At 47.8% G+C, this 19,852-nt stretch overlaps 1 protein-coding gene across 3 annotated transcripts in view; it reads left to right on the top strand.

Annotated features, from left to right (window-relative positions):
• LOC144734511 (uncharacterized) overlaps window positions 1–19,852 on the top strand; it is a 77,024-nt gene that overhangs the window by 9,542 nt on the left and 47,630 nt on the right. For 2 of the 3 annotated variants that reach the window (XM_078616738.1, XM_078616739.1), the window contains exon 2: window positions 13,518–13,600. The gene's annotated coding sequence lies outside the window, so the exon portion shown is untranslated. Of the gene's footprint in view, window positions 1–10,198; window positions 13,601–19,852 lie in introns of those variants that run through there. The other variant, XM_078616740.1, reaches the window with a different exon arrangement.

Here is a 19,852-nt window from a genome sequence, read left to right as displayed (position 1 = left end):
CAAGAATAAGACAGTTTTGCATGGACTTGGAAGGAACACTCGATATGCTTCTGTGATAACAATTTTATTCTAAACAACATGTGACATTCTGACATGCAGGTCAAACATGCGTCAATAATTCATGAGCAAGATTATGCAATTAACGAAAATGCATGACTAAAACACTTCTAACAATCGTAACCTCTACCTTTCCACCAGGCATCTCATTAGTTCCCCCATGTATCGATCACAATCGGCGACTGGCCGAGTTTGAAAACAAGCATGACACACTTCATATGGCAGTAATAAAAGCACTTATTGTATCCCAGAGGCGAAAGTATATGTGAATAGATTCATCGGCAAGTATAAAATCCTTTTAACGGAATGTTTGAGATAATGGTGGGTGAGGGCGTGTTTGGTGGTGTGAGAGCGAATCTGGCTCTGTTTTAATTAATTCTTCGGCGAGACTCTGACAAAGAAACCGGTTTGACAAGATATTCTCTGTGCTTCCTTGAGCCTGTGTGTGTGGAAACGATACGACCCTGTTCGGCGATTTCCTCACAGCCCGTGCGGATTGCAGACGCGACTTTCTCCGCAGGGAGTTGAGCGGCGGCGCTTGGCGGTCCTCGGTAGCTGACGGCGCGGTGGCACGCTCTCTCTGCAGCTCTGACGGCGGCGCTCGTTCGGAAGACTTTGACTCTCTTTCTCCACTGCGGGATGACGAGTCGGTTTTGGTTGATGCTGGTTGATCTCGGTGTGCGTATTAAACACACGGCGCATTCAATGGCGCTGTCCTCCTCCTCACAGCCGTTCAATCAGGCTTTCTCCACTGCTTCGCGCTCTCTGCTTTGCTCGCTTGGCGATCTCCGCCTTTCCTGCGGGTTGTTCGCTGGTCGTCACTCTGACGAGGAGCAATGCTTCGTTCATTGCAGGGTGGACGTTGGTGTCTTTGTTGGCTCGGGAGTGGTAGCTGGAGTCTCCGTCAGCTTCACTCGCAGCTCGGCGACTCAGGGTAGCGATTCTTCTCAGGTGGTGCAGACCTCGGCTTGTGCTGCACGTCGCTACCCCGCGAACCTCGTCATTCTGGATGACGAAAAGCTTCTTCATTGGCGGTGACGAGAGGAGATGGAGCCGACGCCCCGTGACGATCTGTGGTGGGGCCAGAGCCCCTGACGATCTGCTGGGGGCTGAAGCCCAGGAGATGAGATGCTTTGAATGGATTTTGCCTTTGCTTATATCGGGAAAATCCACTCAGTTTTTTTTTGAGTTGTTCAAAAGGCTGTGTCATAACACATTCCTGTGGGGGTGAACGCATCTACGTCCGTGTGTGTCCGTATGTTTATTAACTTTGAAGACACAGCTGTGTAATCATTCTGGAAGAAGGGGTGGGGGGGGACCTCGCGACGCGACACCCAAGTTATCCATTAACCAGACCGACGACTCGCGTTCGCACCGAGTTATAAATCATACTCCCTGTCTTTGTTATGAACAATATTGCCGCGAGAACCTACGCGTTAAGCGAGCTCAAGTTGTTTTGGCCTGGAAGTTGAAATGCGACTTATTTGCTGCGTGTGCAAATCCTGCCGTCTGTGTTGCGGGGAGACGAAGATGCTATTCTCCTTGGTGGGAGCACCCGGCGCGTGTGTTTATTTATTTATCTTCGGAGGCATGTGTTAATTTCCTTTCTGAGTCATTGTTTCAACCTTTATTGCTGTAATTTCCTGGCTTTTGGTGTGTGGGTGTGGAGAGCCTCTTCGGGAAAACAAAGACGGCCGTGAGTTGCTCGCTTCTCATGGAGTATTGTGTTTGGTTAATTATGGGAGACTTCTCCACCCCTAATTCTCCTAGGAGACCCACTTTAATTCCGTACTTATTATTTGACTTCTTGTGATTATTCAATCTGATATCCCGGGCTAGGGACTTTTGCCTTGGAGCGACCCTGATGCCATAATTATTCTTTGATGCCTCGGCCCGGCCGCATAGAAACTACCAAGTGTACATAATGTCCGTATGGAATTAATACATGAGGATTCAAACCCGTCTGTGTTTTTTTTTGTTGTCGATGCTATTTTCTTTGTTAAGAATATAATTATCTCTTCCTCCGTGGTCCTGGTTTTTTGTATAAGGTTTTTTTAAAGAAAGAATGTCATTCTAACCCCCGTTTGCAATTCCCCCCTCTCTTGTTCCTCTTGTGAAATTCGGGGAGTTTTTATGACCTTGATTGCCCTCTTTCATGCCCTCTAGCCTTTGAATTGAGGTATGCGCGCATCTGTGGAAGTGTGGGAGCGTGTTCGTTCCCACGTTGCCCCGTGTCTATTAAAAAAACAATATTATATATGTTGGCAGAATAATTCTTAATGAAAATAATAAAATAATATAAAAAAATAAAAAGGGGGTATAGACACAACACCTTCTCACCAAGCTGCTTGGCGATGGTCTTGTAGCCTATTCCAGCCTTGTGTAGGTCTACAATCTTGTCCCTGACATCCTTGGAGAGGTCTTTGGTCTTGGCCATGGTGGAAAGTTTGGAATCTGATTGATTGATTGATTGCTTCTGTGAACAGGTGTCTTTTATACAGGTAACAAGCTGAGATTAGGAGCACTCCCTTTAAGAGTGTGCTCCTAATCTCAGCTCGTTACCTGTATAAAAGACACCTGGGAGCCAGACATCTTTCTGATTGAGAGGGGGTCAAATACTTATTTCCCTCATTAAAATGTAAATCAATTTATAACATTTTTGACATGCGTTTTTCTGGATTTTGTTGTTGTTATTCTGTCTCTCACTGTTCAAATAAACCTACCATTAAAATTATAGACTGATCATTTCTTTGTCAGTGGGCAAACGTACAAAATCAGCAGGGGATCAAAAACTTTTTCCCCTCACTGTAGTTGTGATTATATTATGGTTGTGGTTATAGTTGTGTCCATAGTTTTAGTGCTTAGAGTTGTGGTTATATATTACGGTTATAGTTGTGCGTGTTGTTATAATTGTAGTTGTTGGTTTTGGTTACAGTTGTGGTTATCATTGTGGTTATGGTTGTTGGTTGTGATTATAGTTGTATTTATATCTGTGGTTATAGTTGTGGTTGAATTTGTGGTTATAGTTGTGATTACGTTCGTGGTTGAATTTGTGGTTCTAGTTGTGGTTCTGGTTATGGTTGTTGGTTGTGGTTGTTCTCCTGGTGCAGGTGGTGGGATGGAGGACACGTTATGTGTCCCCTGCCCATGCGGTTCCAACAGCGATGGCTCCAGCCGGCACTGTCACCCCTGTGCTATGTGGGTCACATGACCTGGCTTCCCAGCATGCCTTGCAGTCATTTAGGAGCCCTCGTCTCCTCCATGCACTCCTCTCCTATCTCTCACCTCCTCCACGCACTCTCCTCCTACCGCTCACCTCATCCCCGTGTGTCCCTCCCCTGTCTCCCCTTGTATCTCTCCCCGCGTTTCCCTCCTCTCTCTCTCTCCCCGCGTCTCCTTCTTCTACCTCTCCCTATATTCCTCCTCTCTCTCCCCGTGTCTCCTCTCTCTCCCTGTGTCTCCGACATTTGACCTTGGCTGCCGCCCAATTGGACTGCCGACTTCCACCACCAGGGAGGTGGTTGTGGTTCTGTGTGGTTGTGCGGTTGAGTGGTGGTTCTGTGAGGTTGTGTGCTGGTAGTGGTGGTGCTTTTGCCAGTCGTCTGTCTGTCTACCATAGCACTTTGGTCTGTCCCGTGACCTCCTCCCCCTGCACCTGTGATCTGCACCTAACCTGGCACAGCAGTCAACTCATGGGACCTGGGTCTGTCCCGTGACCTCATGCACCTATCCTGGCACAGAAGTCAATCCATAGCACCGAGGTTTGTCCATAACCTCCTCCTGTACCTAGCCTGGCACACCAGTCAACCCTCGGCACCTTAGTTGTGTTGTGGTGATGTCACTGCCACGTAGTGGCAGTGGTCCATATGCTAATGTATGTAATTATATGCATAAAGTATGATAATCACGGAGATAATTGTATTAATTTATGCGAATGCTTGCGATTATGTTAATAAGAATTTTACATGGACTTGGAAAGAAACACTCAACCATTTGTGTTAAGCAATTTTAATTCTAAACAAACATATGACACTCTAATATGCAAAGGCGAAAGCATACGTCAATTGATTAATCGGCAAGATTACGCAATTAACGAAAATAAATGACTAAAACACTTCTTATTCATGTTGCTCGATGGGCAGCAACTGCTTTTCACGATCAGTTGATATTGAAAGCACCACCTTCAAATGGCAACCCCTTTTCGAAACACAAAGATAACTTTTTGAAATAGTCTTATTCGTGTGCGTGTTGTGTGTGCGTTGTATTCTTCCCTTGATAATTATTGTTTTAAGCAGAGGCAGGGCGCTGTGTCGGAGCTTGTGGGGTGGGGGAGGGGTATACAACCAGCTCTTCAGAGGTTCCCTCTCACTTGGGCGTGGCCGCAGCGAGCCCGTCGCTGGCTTTCTCTCTCCGCAGCTAGATTGAGCGGCATTGGCACGATGTCCTCGAAGAGGCTCGGTCGCTTGACGCTTGGTGGTTCCCGGGTGGTGCTACTCGGGCACTCTCTCTCCACTGCTAGATGAGTGGCATTGGCACGACGCTCGCCGTCGTGGTACGCGATGATTCCGTCGTCGGATAGCGCGCAGCTCCTCCACTGCTGGATGACGAGTCGGCACGACGTTCGCCGTCGTGGTGCGATGATTCCGTCGTCGGATAGCGCGCAGCTCCTCCACTGCTGGATGACGAGTCGGTTCTCAGCGGGTGCTGGGAGATGTGTGTGCGTATTAAACACACGGCGCATTCGATGGCGCTCTCTTCTTCCTCACGGGCGGCCGATCAGGCTCTTTCCACTGCTCCGTTCTCTCTGGCGATGCACTATGGCTCTCGTCGCTCATCCACTGCTCCGTTCTCTCTGGCGATGCATGATGGCTCTCGTCGCTCATCCACTTCTCCATTATCTCTGGCGATGCACGATGGCTCTCGTCACTCATCCGCTGCTGCTGGTCCTCTGCGATGCTCGCTTGGTCGATGCTTGGCGATTTCCGCCGTTTTCTCCAGGTTGATTGCTTGTTGTCGCTCGTCACTCTCTCTCATTTTCTCTGTGCTCTCCTTGATCGTGCAGCAGCCAGCTTCACACGGACACCCGGCCTTACTTCAAGCTGCGTTGGATCAGGCTCTGGATGACGCGGCTGTGCGCGCTCACCGGCTTGGAGAGCTCTGGCGATGAACGATGCTCTCGTTCGTTGCTGGGTTGACGTTGGGTTAACGTTGGGTGTCTTCACTGGCTCGAGAATGATAACTGAAATCTCCGTCAGTTTCACTCGCACCTCTTAAACAACTGTGAAGGCTTAGTACAAAACCACTTGTCGCAATCCTTGACTTTGCGAGCGTATCAACATATCAGGGTAACTGTAGCATAACTTTCAGCGATACTCTTGTCGACTCATGCCGAACCCAACTCTCAAACACCCATCGTTAATGCTCTTTGCGAGACATAACACTCATGATATATCGGTGCCCGGCGCGCTCGCGTGTGCACCACAAGCCCGAGCAAGGCTCAAGCAAGACTGACCCTCTGTGTATCGTGTATGTACTTAGAAAAAAATGTCTACTCCCCTCTCTCTCTGTTCACAAAAGCCCAACTTTTCTTTGATGTCGCGTGGGGAGCGGGAGTGGTATGTGTTCCATTTTATTGGGGGTGATAATTGGCTTCCTCACCAACAAAGGACTTTGCTCCAAATTGTCTCTACCTTCTCTCGCTCTGGGCGTTACCTCTGTCTCACAGAACTTTTTTAAAAGTTTTTCGTTTTCTGTTTGGAAGTTAAAATTAGACTCACTTTACTCCTTATAGTATTGTAATTTGATTGTAAGTGATTCAAGGTATGTTATAGCCGTGTTCACAGTATTTCCATCGTGGTTTGATTTCTTTATGGGGAGATGTTATTTGCTTGTGTGTGCAAATCTTGCTCTCCGTGCTGCGGGAATATAAAGGCGGCTGGGAGGATTTCTCTTGTGGGATACATTTATCTTGGGGTGTATGACTGACTTATTTTTTTATACTTATTTTTTGGTTTGTGTTTATTCAAGATTTGTGACTTAGCCTGTTATTACTATGTATTTCGTAGGGTTTTATTAAGGGAGCTAAAAAATAAAAATTATACGTGTCTCGTGGCGCCTACTGCCTGTATTGTGTGGGTGCCTTTTGAAATGAAGGTGATTGTTTTAACCCCATTTGCGATTTCCCCCCCCTCTGTCTCTGTGTGCGGGGAGGGTTTATTGTCTTTTATGGCTGTCTCCGGCCTTTTGTTGCGAGCGTGTGACCTCTGCTGCCGAGGAGGTGGGGAAATGGGTGTTTGCGCTTCCGAGTGACTATGTGAACCAAAAAAAATTATTGGCCGAATTATTCTAAATATTATTTTTTGGAAAAAGGGGCATACACAACAGTCCGCCCTTTTAAAAATGGTCAGTGGTTAATTTGTCCACTTGCTATTTTTAAACACAATAAATGGCCATTTTTTTTCGTTATGAACCCATCAGCCGCCCTCGTGTTTCGGCTGTTATTCTTTACAACGCGCGCGTACGTATCACAAACTTAGCATGGTTACATTTGAAATAAGCAAAGAAAAGTAAAACTAAATGTTAAACATCGAGGCAACATGTTACCTCGGTTCTTGTCCATCATAACTACTGTGATTATTTTTTTAATTCCTGGGAAACGCTAGGTAGTGGTTTAGAACGCATTTATGCGTTATTTTCCTCATGTTATCTCCTTGCCATATTTTTACCAAGTTATTATCGTCTGGTTTGCCACTTTTGGTTTTATTTTGACATGCTGCTTTCCACGCAATGTCCTTCAGACTTGGTTCGTCTATGGCCTTTTCATGACCATTAACAATATTCTCATGGCCATTAATTTTAGAGTAACCCTTTACTCTTTCATGCAACCTCCCAACATCATTAACCTGGTTCGTAGTGCTTATCGCTTTGATCATTTGATCACGGTTTGCTGGTTCATGTTTGTAATTTCTCATGTCACTCTCTCGTGTCGTGGGAGTGTGTGGTGTAAAATTGTGCTGCACATAACCAGAATTCACACACATCACCAACTTTTGTACTCTGTTGTCAGTGGCAATTGCTCTCTTTACGATCATAGGCACGTTCGCAGAGCCAGTGTGTCGATTCAATTATCTGCCTCGTGGTGTCGCCCTTTTTGTGCTTGTGAGGGTGCTGGATTTCGACACAATTCTCGATACGTCCTGGATATTCACCTCCTCCATTTCAGCACTCCGATTTACATTCATTTTTGTGTCATTGGAATATTTTCCATTCAAGTGCTGACGTCTGCATTCCTCAGGGCGTGTCTCTGTATTCCATCTCCTTGCACCCTTATCGCGCGATCTTGTGACATGTTGGGCAGCTTTTCACTTTACCGGGCAATCCGATTTTTCTCTTTGTCTGTTATCTACTGTCCGATCACACTTCAATGCAGTCATGTTTTTGCGTTGGATCGGTGTGTCAATTACGGGAGCAATGCTTGCGTTCTCTACCGCATCGTCCGCATTTAATGTTTCCCGATCGTGGAAGTATTTGCTCACCCTGTCACTCGCAGCCTGCTTGCATTCTCCAATGGGGCCGTGATTTGGCTTCAACTCAGCAGGTGGGGCGCTCATGGGCAGCTCGTTCTCAATTAATGTGGGTAGTTCATCACGTGTTTGTTCCGCATTTTGTGTCTCAGTTAAGCCCATTTGTTTTTCTTTATTATCTGTTTCTCTATTCCCTCCTGGTATAGCCGGTGGGGGAATCGGTCGGAAGTGGACCGATTGTGTTTGACCTCCCATCCTGCGATTCTCATGAATGTTTGGCTTTGTGCCTCTCCAATCTGTGTGCCACCCCGCTAGATGGTTATCTCGCCATCTGTGTGTGTAATTTTGACCTTGCGTGTGTCGTGGCATGGGGTGCTGATATGGTTCTGCTCTTGACCTCCACATCTTGCGATTCCCATGAATGTTTGGCTTTGTGCGCCTCCAATTTGTGTGCTAACCTCTCTCTGGGTTGTTATTTCGCCATCTGTGCGTGGGTGTTCGCTCCTCTCTGCATTGTGGGGCTGCTTGGTGATTTTTATTTCTCTAAGAGGCTGGGTTCATTATCCATCTCCCTGTGTTCTGAATCTGAATTATGATTCTTAGCTCTGTATAACCATGTTATGTAGGCTTTGCTCTCTATGCGGTGTAAGGAGGCTGTTTCTGGGTTCAAAACCATTCTCACAATTTCTGTAATCTCTGAGCTCAAGGATTAAAAAAACATAATTTTGAACCTTTTGTCACCTTCGTGATACTGATTCACATCGCCTGCATAGTACGCTCTTTTAAATTGTAGGAGGTAATCTCGCGGATCCTGGTCCATGCCCTGGGTCATCGATTTTACAGCATAAAACCTCTCAGTGAGTGTCGAATATTCTCCAAACTTCCGAATCACTGCCAGGCTCAGTTGTTTGAAATCATTCCTAACCTTGTATGGTAGCGACTTTACCCATGGTATAGATTGTCCATGTAAACTCCTTTAAAGCAGACTCGCTTTCTCATATCATCTCATCAGACCTCTGATCATTGCCTCTGCTTCTACTGTTGCGATGTGGGTGTGTATATCTCTATTCTTATTGTGTGGGTCAAAATCGGGAATTCTGACGAGAGCTTTGTCCATCAATTTGAGGGTTTTACTGTTGAAAGAGTATTCGGATAGTTGGTCGTCGTCAGAGGAGTCATCGTCAGAAGAGCTGTCACTTTGATGTGTGCCATGTCGGGCGTGTTGCCAATTCCCTGCAGTTTTTGCCTCTGCTCTTAGTGGAGTATATTCTGGCAACTTTATTTTAAGATTTTGCCTCCCTCTAGCTTCGGGGTTGGCAGTCCCCCCTTTTTTATTTTCATCTGTATCTCTCCATCCCTTCTCTAGAATTGTGAGGGATTTTCTTTGTCAAGGATATTTTGATGGATACCCTATAATTTTTGTGCGATCTGTCCCTGGACTATGTCCACGTACCCAAGAGTGTGGTGTACTGCTACTTTCATATTTATTCTGTGGATCAAAGTCTGTGAGTTTCGCTGGTGTCACGAACACTGATTTCTCCTCCCTTGCGAGGGTGTGGGGACATTTTACCTCGTTGATTAGAGACGGTTTCTCTCCCGTTTCCTTTCCGAATTTTTCCTCATTCCACAATCTCTGTCTGTATGCCTGTGTGAGGAGGCATGAGTCCTGTCCTGCTTTTTCTGCAGTTTTTACATCGTGTTCGCCTTCGTCACATGTTTATCCAGTCAACTAGTTTCCCTCGATGTGTCTTAGTGTCATCGATACAGCTCCCTTCCCATATGTCTCTCTGCCTTGTCTGTTCTGTAGCAGAACTGCCTGTACGTTTTAATACGAGTTCCCAGTATTCCGCAATCCATTCAAAAATTCCTCCTAATCCTAGCATCTCATGTGTGGCAGAGCTACTCTGACATTCCCCTTCAGAGTGCATATAAAACAATTGTGTCACAGAACGTAGTCAGTTTGACTCGTGTTACTCTGGTATTTTTCACTTCAGAGTGCGTATCTCTAACACAATTTATCACAGGATGCAATCGGTTCGATAGGATATTATCTTAATCCCACTGTCTTTGTTCCAACCTGCTATTCTGTAGTTTCGCCTCAGAGTGCGTTTTTTTAAGTTTTACGCCCGTTTACAATCACAAGGCAATGTTGGATCACAATACTCTGGTTAACACGTAGTGATTCGTTCCTTCATCCATACAAAACACTGTCTGCGAGAGATCCCGGAGGAGCCACCCATTATGTTGTATATGTCGGGTTATGCAATTTTGATAAAAATAATAAAAATTAATAAAATTTATAAAATGTGTAATTCGCGGAAATTATGCTAATGCATGTAAGTATATGCATAAAATATGATAATCATGGAGATAATCGTATTAATTTATGCGAATGTTTGCGATTATGTTAATGTGTGCAGTTATGATGATTATGCTTAGCTTCGTTATCCAGAGTTGTATCAATCAGGATAAAACGATTATCTTTGATTAAACATTTATTGATTATCTTAGTGTGTTTATGTTATGTTAGGTCTCCAAATTTATATCTCAACGCAGGATACATATCTTATAAATGAGAGATTTGCATGGACTTGGAAAGAAACACGCAACCACTTTGTGTTAAGCAATTTTAATTCTAAACAAACAAATGACACTCTAATATGCAAAGGCGAAAGCATACGTCAATAGATTCATCGGCAAGATTATGCAATTAACGAAAATAAATGACTAAAACACTTATTATTCATGTAACTCGATGGGCAGCAACCGCTTTTCACGATCAGTTGATATTGAATGCACCACCTTGAAATGGCAACCCCTTTTCGAAACACAAAGATCACTTTTTGAAATAGTCTTATTTATGTGCGTGCTGTGTGTGCGTTGTATTCTTCCCTTGATAATTATTGTTTTAAGCAGAGGCAGGGCGCTGTGTCGGAGCTTGTGGGGTGGGGGAGGGGTATACAACCAGCTCTTCAGAGGTTCCCTCTCGCTTGGGCGTGGCCGCAGCGAGCCCGTCGCCGGCTTTCTCTCTCCGTAGCTAGATTGAGCGGCATTGGCACGATGTCCTCGAAGAGGCTCGGTCGCTTGACGCTCGGTGGCGCCCGGGTGGTGCTGCTCCGGCACTCTCTCTCTCCACTGCTAGATGAGTGGCGTCGGCACGACGCTCGCCATCGTGGTGCGCGATGATTCCGTCGTGGGATAGCGCGCAGCTCCTCCACTGCTGGATGACGAGTCGGCACGACGCTCGCCGTCGTGGTGCGATGATTCCGTCGTCGGATAGCGCGCAGCTCCTCCACTGCTGGATGACGAGTCGGTTCTCAGTGGGTGCTGGTCGATGTGTGTGTGTTTTAAACACCCGGCGCATTCGATGGCGCTCTTGTCTTCCTCACTGGCGGCCGATCAGGCTCTTTCCACTCCTCCGTTTTCTCTGGCGATGCACGATGGCTCTCGTCGCTCATCCACTGCTCCGTTCTCTCTGGCGATGCATGATGGCTCTCGTCGCTCATCCGCTGCTGCTGGTCCTCTGCGATGCTCGCTTGGTTGATGCTTGGCGATTTCCGCCCTTTTCTCTAGGTTGATTGCTTGTTGTCGCTCGTCACTCTCTCTCATTTTCTCCGTGCTCTCTCCTTGATCGTGCAGCAGCCAGCTTCACACGGACACCCGGCCTTACTTCAGGCTGCGTTGGATCAGGCTCTGGACGACGCGGCTGTGCGCGCTCACTGGCTTGGAGTGCTCTGGCGATGAACGATGCTCTCGTTCGTTGCTGGGTTGACGTTGGGTTGACGTTGGGTGTCTTCCCTGGCTCGAGAATGATAACTGAAATCTCCGTCAGTTTCACTCGCACCTCTTCAACAACTGTGAAGGCTTAGTACAAGACCACTTGTCGCAATCCTTGACTTTGCGAGCATATGAACACATCAGGGTAACTGTAGCATAACTTTCAGCGATTCTCTTGTCAACTCATGCCGAACCCACCTCTCAAACACCCATCATTACTGCTCTTTGCGAGATATAACACCCATGATATATCAGTGCTCGGCGCGCTCGCGACGGCACCACAAGCCCGAGCAAGGCTGAAGCAAGACTGACCCTCTGTGTATCGTGTACGTACTTAGACAAAAATGTCTACTCCCCTCTCTGTTCACAAAAGCCCAACTTTTCTTTGATGTAGCGTGGGGAGCAGGAGTGGTATGTGTTGTTCCATTTTATTGGGGGTGATAATTGGCTTCCTCGCCAACAAAGGACTTTGCTCCAAATGGTCTCCACCTTCCCTCGCTCTGGGCGTTACCTCTGTCTCACAGAACTTTTAAAAAAGTTTTTAGTTTTCTGTTTGGAAGTTAAAATTAGTCTCACTTTACTCCTTATAGTATTGTAATTTGATTGTAAGTGATTCAAGGCATGTTGTAGCCGTGTTCACAGTATTTCCATCGTGGTTTGATTTCTTTATGGGGAGATGTTATTTGCTTGTGTGTGCAAATCTTGCTATCCGTGCTGCGGGAATACAAAGGCGGCTGGGAGGATTTCTCTTGTGGGATACATTTATCTTGGGATGTATGACTGACTTATTTCGTCCTCAATTCTTATAGGAGATCATTGGTCTAATATTTCATACTTATTATTTGGCTTGTGTTTATTCAAGATTTGTGACTTAGCCTGTTATTACTATGTATTTCGTAGGGTTTTATTAAGGGAGCTAAACAATTTTTATATGTGTCTCGTGGCGCCTACTGCCTGTATTATGTGGGGGCCTTTTGAAATGGAGGTAATTGTTTTAACCCCATTTGCGATTTCCCCTCCCCTCTGTCTCTGTGTGTGTGCGGGGAGGGTTTATTGTCTTTTATGGTTGTCTCCGGCCTTTTGTTGCGAGCGTGTGACCGCAGCTGCCGAAGAGGTGGGGAAATGGGTGTTTGCGCTTCCGAGTGACTATGTGAACCAAAAAAAATTATTGGCCGAATAATTTTTAATATTAATTTTTGGAAAAAGGGGCATATACAAAACAGTAGGATGGTGAGTGTGTGGTTGTGTGTGTGAGTATCATGATGAGTGTGTTGCTGTATGTGTGATTGTTATGATGGTTGGTGTGTGTGGGTGTGTGAGTATCATGGTCAGTGTGTAAGTGAGGTTATGTGAGAATAGGAGTGTGAAGGTGAGTGTATCATGGTGAGTGTGAGCAACACTGAGTGTGAGTTTGACTTATTCTCCCCCCTCTACCCACTCTCTCTCCCCCTGCCCCCCCCCCCCTCCTCAACACAACAACAACAAGCAGTAGAAGCCGGAGGAGGAGGATGGTTTAGCTGCCAAGCCGAGGGCGTCCGTAGACTAAACACGCAGAGACCCATAGACGCATCACACAGAGATCAAAATACTCACTATACAGTGAAACATAGTCTCACCCCACAGAGACCCATAGACTTATCACACAGAGATCTACAGACTCAGACAGAGATCCATAGACTCACCACACAGAGACCCATACCACACAGAGAAGCATAGACTCATCACACAGAGACCCACAGACTCAGAGATCCATAGACTCACCACACAGAGACCCATACTCACCACACATAGAAGCATAGACTCATCACACAGAAACCCAAATACTCACTATAAAGAGACACATATACTCACCCACAGAGACCCATAGACTCACTACACAGAGACCCATAGACTCATCACACAGGGACCCACATACTCATTACACAAAGAAACCCATAGAGTCATCACACAGAGACACATAGACTCATCATGCACATTACCCACAGATTCATCACAGACTCAAATAGGCCCATAGACACACACAGACAAATATATTCATCACACGGACACCCACAGACTTGGTAAGTGTATCATGGTGAGTGTGAGGAATACTGAGTGTAAGTTTGACTTATTCTCCCCCCTCTTCCCACTCTCTGCACCCCTGACCCTCCTCCCGCCCAGCACAACAAAAACGAGTAGAAGCCAGAGGAGGAGGAGGGTTTGGCATCCAAGCCGAGGGCTTCCGGCTCCATCTCCATTAAGGGGTACAGTACCCCCACACACTCACACAGGGGTACGGAACCCCCCCCACACACACACAGGGGTACGGTACCCCCCCCCCACACACACGGGTACGGTACCCCCCACACTCACACACACAAGGGTACGGTACCCCCCACACACACACAAAGGGGTACGGTACCCCCCACTCACACACAGGGGTACGGTACCCCCACACACACAAGGGTGCGGTACCCCCCCACTCACACAGGGGTACAGTACCCCCCCACTCACACACACACAGGGGTACTGTACCCCCCCCCCCCACTCACACACACACAGGGGTACGGTACCCCCCCCCCCCCCACACACCTGGAGTATGGTACGTAGCGGTACACTAACAGCAACAACGCTATTTGCCATTTAGTGGCGATGACAACGCCAGGGCGCTTGTCCCAGACTATGTGCACCACACAAACACCCATAGACTGACCACACAGAGACCCGTAGACTCATCACACAAAGGCCCAAAGATTCACTACACAGAGACACATAGACTCACCATAGGGAGACCCTTAGACTCATCACAAAGACATCCACAGACTCAGACCTACAGACGTCCCTATACTCACACAGAGGCCCATAAACTCACAACACGGAGTCCCATTGACTCATCATACAGAGACCCATCAGAGCATCACACAGAGACCCATAGACTCATCACACAGTACCACAGACTAACAACAGAGATCCATAGACTAAACACACATAAACCCATAGACTCATCACATGGAGACCCAGACTCATTACATAGAGACCAAGAGAATCTTCACAAAGGGATCCAACGACTCACACAGAGGCAATGGCTCACAGATACCTATATTCACACATACACCCATAGACTCACCAGATGGAGACCCATAGACTCATCAAACAGACCCATATATGTGTAATAAAAGACTCCGTCAAGCACTGCTGGTCTCCACTTGTCTTTTATTCAGGTTCTTCTCCGCACCCCACTGGCCTCTTCCACGGACCAGCGTTGTCTCGCAAGCGCCCCGCGCACGCGCTTCCTCCTCATCTCCTCCACTCGTCCTCACACTCCGCTGGTCCTGACAAGGGACCAGCGTCTCCTCTCGCGTGCCCCCGCACGCTCCTCTCGCGTGCCCCGCACGCTCCTCTCGCGTGCCCCGCACGCTCCTCTCGCGTGCCCCGCACGCTCCTCCGTCAGCTCCTTCTCCCGCTCCGCACACCGCTGGCCGACGGTGTGCCGAAGCCCCATCAGCCACGTGGCTGATGGCGCGGCGGCCACCCAACGTGGTCCCGCTTCTTCACTCAATCAACTGGCCTCGATCTCTTCCGGGCTCCCCTCTATATCATCTCTCCCACATGACCCTGACTCCTCCCTTCCGGATTGTCAGATCCGGCCTTCCCATACTGCCCTGCTGGCTCTACCTCCATTCACCTCGCTTCCCATTGGAGCCGAGGTGAACGGCGGCCCCTCTCACACGCCCCCCATACCGGGCTCCAGCATGTTGTTTATGTTGTAATTATGAAATTTTGATAAAAATAATAAAAATTAATGAAATTTCAAAAAAATGTGCAAATCGCATAAATTATGTTAATGTGTGTAATTATATGCATAAATTATGATAATCACGGAGATAATCGTAGTGATTTATGCAAATGCTTGCGATTATGTTAATGTGTGCAGTTATGATAATTTAGCTTAGTTTCGTTTATCCAGAGTTGTATCAATCAGGATAACACGATTATTATTTATTAACATTTACTGATTATCTTAGTGTGTTTATGTTATGTTAGGTCTCCAATTTCATATTTCATCGCAGGCTACAGTTCTTATGAATAAGACAGTTTTGCATGGACTTGGAAGAAACACTCGAGATACTTCTGTGTTAACCATTTTATTCTAAACAAACATGTGATACTCTTAACATGCAAAGGCAAAAGCATACGTCCATAGATTCATTGGCGAGATTATGCAATTAACGAACTGAAGGCTAACACTCTTCTAACAACCGTAATTCTACTTTTCCACCAGACATCTCATTAGTTCCCCCATGTATCGAGCACAATCGGCGACTGGCCGAGTTTTAAAACAAGCATGCGACGATATTCATATGACGGCAATAAAAGCACTTATTGTACCCCGAAGGCGAAGCATACGTCAATCGATTCGTTGGCAAGATTATATCTGTTAATGAAATGTTTGAGACAATTGTGGTTGAGGGCGTGTGTGTTGGTGGGAGAGCGTATCGGCTCTGCTTTGATTAATTCTTTGTCAAGGATTCTATGACAAAGAAACAGGTTTGACAAGATATTCTCTCTCTCCTGGAGGTTGTGAGTGGCGGAGGTGATACGACCCTGGTTCGCAGATTTCCTCTCGCCCGTGCGGGTTGCAGCCGCGACTTTCTCCGCAGGGAGGTGAGCGGCGGCACTTGGCGGCGCTTGGCGGCCCTCGGTAGCTGACGGCGCGGTGGCGTGCTCTCGGTAGCTGACGGCGCGGTGGCGCGTTTTCTGCAGCTCTGGCGGCGGCGCTCGTTCGGAAGGCTTTGACTCTCTTTCTCCACTGCGGGATGACGAGTAGGTTCGTTGGTGCTGGTTGATCTGTGTGTGCGTATTAAACACACGGCGCATGCGTTGGCGCTGTCCTCTTCCTCACAGCCGTTCGATCAGGCTTTAGCCACTGCTGGGATGACGAGTAGGTTCGTTGGTGCTGGTTGATCTGTGTGTGCGTATTGAACACGCGGCGCATGCGTTGGCGCTGTCCTCCTCCTCACAGCCATTCGATCAGGCTTTCTCCACTGCTTCGTGCTCTCTGCTTTGCTCGCTTGGTCGACGCTTGGCGATCTCCGCCCTTCCTACAGGTTGTTCGCTGGTCGTCACTCTGGTGATGAACGATGCTTCGTTCGTTGCTGGGTGGACGTTGGGTGTCTTTGTTGGCTCGAGAGTGATAGCTGGAATCTCCGTCAGCTTCACTCGTAGCTCGGCGACTCAGTGTGGCGATTCTTCTTAGGTGGTGCAGACCTCAGCTTGTCGATGCACGTCGCTACCCCGCGAACATCGTCATTCTGGATGACGGAAGAGCTTCTTCGTTGTCGGCGACGAGAAGAGATGTGGGGGCCGGAGCCCTGGTGATCTGTGGGGGCCGGAGCCCCGAAGAGATCTGTGTTGAATGGATTTTGCCTCGGCTTATATTGAGAAAATCCACTCCGTTTTTCCGAGTTGTTCAAAGGCCGGGTCATATAACTTTTCCCTTTGTTCGTGTGCGTTTCGTCCGTGTTTGTCGTTTGTGTGTTTTATTGTGTTTTATTGGAGGAAAGGTTTTTCCAAAAGCCACAGCTGCACGCAATAATTCTGGAAGGAGGGGTGGGGCTTCCTAGCGAACGGCGCCACACACGAGTCATCAATTAAACCAGACCGACGATTCACGTTCGCACCGAGGTTACACAATCACAATCATAATCCAGGTTTTTGATTGCGTTAAGCGAGCTTAATGATCCCCTCCCTCGCTCTGGGCGTTATATCCTTTGTCTCACACAGCTTAAGTTGTTTTTGGTTTGGAAGTTAAAATGACTAACTTTTGCTGTTTAGTAGTATTGTGATTTGACGGTAAGTGACTCAATGCATGCCGTAGCCGTGTTCACGGTATTTCATCGTGGTTTGATCTCCCTATGGGGAAATGTTATTTGCTCGCGTGCGCAAATCTTGCTGTCCGTGCTGCGGGGAGACAAAGACGGCTGTGCTCCGTCATTGGAGCACCCTGCGCGTGTTTTTTTTTTTTTTTAAGAGCATCTGCTTCTGTTAATTTCCTTTCTCGAGCCATCGCCTGCTCGCCACAAACTTTGAGGGCCATTTCCCGGCGCTGTGTGTGCTCTGGCCGTTTCTTTCGGGAAGACAAAGACGGCTGTGAGGTGCTTGCTTCCCCTGGAGTGTTGCATGTTGGTTAATCATGATAGACTTCTCCGCCCTTAACTTTCCTAGGAGATCCACTCTAATTTCGTACTTATTATTTGACTTCCTGTTATTATTTTATCTGATATCCCGGGGCTAGGGAATTAGTTTTTTTTTTTTCTTAGGAGCGACCCTGACTGCCATAATTATTCTTTGCTGCTTCGGCCCGGCCGCGTAGAAATTATTAAGGGTAAATAATGTCCGTATGGAATTAATACATGAGGATTCAAACCCGTCTGTGCTTTCTTGTTGTCGATGCTATTTTCTTTGTTAAGAATATAATTATATATTTCTTCGTGGCGCCTGTCCCTGTGTCGTGAGGGGGGCTTCCTGAAGCGTGGGTGTTACTTTAACACCTTCTTGCGACTCCCCTCCCCTTTTCTTTTGTGTGGAATTTATGACATTTGATGGCTATCTCTTTCCTGCCTTCTGGCCTTTGAAGCGAGGTGTGCACGCATCTGTGGAAGTGGGGGAACGGGTTTTCCGCTCGTCTCTGTTTGCTCCTAAGTTGCCCCGTGTTTATGAAAAAAAGATTATATATGTTGGCAGAATAATTCTTAATATTAATTTTAAAAAAGGGGTATAGATCCAACAAGCAGCAACCCCATTTACGCTCGCATTACATGACCCCCCTCCCCCCCCGATGAAAAATCCAGTCATCCCGGCTGCAATAGGATATAATAATGCGAGCGACGGCATCACTATCAGGAATCACCCCAGACACAACGGAGAGTACAACGACAAACACAATTAAGGGAAGGGATCAGGATCCGGTACGGAACACCGGCCCGTCCTCCGCGCAACAAGCAAGAAAGAATTAAGGAATGGAAAGCAATACACAACAACGGTAACCGACATGCAAGAACGGCCGACGCGCATAAACCAGGAATGCTGCGGTGTCTTAGAACGTGTCCGTGTTGCTGGTCCATCTGCCTTGCTCAAGTCCAACTTCAGAGAGCAACTGGTAGAGCAGAAGTGACGAACAGGCGCTCCACTCCCCCTACAAGTCCACATCCGGTTAGCACAACCGGTAACACCCAGTGTGGCAGGCGCCGAAGATCTGTGACGAGAAGGAGAACCCAACCCCCTGAGGCACAGCAAAACAAAACGCACATCCGCATGTCGTACACGACAGCCACCCGGCTCCAGGGTAGTGGAGATGATCTAAATCCGCCCCGTGTAAGGAGAACGCAATAAATACCCAAAAATCGACGCGATGGATGCCCCAGTATTTACATTTTAACTAAAAAATATTATTTACACATGACAACAAAAATTTTCCTGCTCTTGCCCATCAGCAGTCCTCCCTTGAAGACCAGCACAGACATCTCACGTACACAGCATCTACCCACTGTCACTCTCAACACAGCCCCCAGCCGCACACCCTCGCGTGGAGAGAGCCATGCTTCCCAGCGGCAACATTTAACTTGCCTTCGCCCTCACCGTGGTCGTCCAACCACAGCAACGTCGACTTGCCATACACTCGGTCAGTGCAATTTCGGGGACGAGACACTGGCACATCGCAACGACTCTGCCACACTCCATCCCGTACTATCCCATCACCAATGGACACACCCCAGCATCTTATAGTCTGATGCTTTACAGACAAGGGAAGGTTCATCCCTTGGCAAGGCCAGACCCCATCGACCCCCCCACGGGGCAATGTTTCCTTATACATTCAATAACGTGATAACCCAAAGCGGAACAAGTCCGCGGCCCTTCCCGCTGGAGGACCCGCAAGGGGAATCCCCACCCCATGCTAGCCAGGTCTCCCCGTTCGCTGCCACGTAACGGAACCTCTACTTCTGAATTCCGTGAGCCCCCGGCCCACCAGGTTCACAGTCTGCCACCGCACGACAGAACCCCGACTCCCCGAGCCATATGAGCACACGGCCCATTAGTTTGAGACATACCACGGAGTGTCTCGCCTCCGGGCTGTCAGGTCAGCCATCGGCCATAGGCCGATGTGACCACAACTCGTGCATCACCCACTCAACAATGGCAGGCGTATACTGGTGAAATATTTGCCCCAGAATAGAACCCAGCCAGCATCTCTGTCCCAAAATGCTGGTGCAATGACACGCCCCCCCTTAGTCAGACACGGGCCACTATGCTCCTGTTACCCCGATGGGCGCCAACACGCCAGCATTGCGCACAACACGCAATGCACGCACACAAGTTAGAGCGCAACACGAGAGTCAAGGGATGATATCCATAACCGCATCCCCGCGGCTCGACGTGTATACTCAAAATGGCGGCGGCACGCGCGAAGCACCCCACCGAAGTTTTCCCCACGCGCTCAAAATGGCGGCCCCCTGCGC

The sequence above is a fragment of the Lampetra planeri genome, chromosome 51 (genome assembly GCF_965212315.1).
Source record: "Lampetra planeri chromosome 51, kcLamPlan1.2.h2, whole genome shotgun sequence".
In the NCBI taxonomy this organism is placed as follows: domain Eukaryota; kingdom Metazoa; phylum Chordata; class Hyperoartia; order Petromyzontiformes; family Petromyzontidae; genus Lampetra; species Lampetra planeri.
This window is presented reverse-complemented; position numbering and strand designations above follow the sequence as displayed.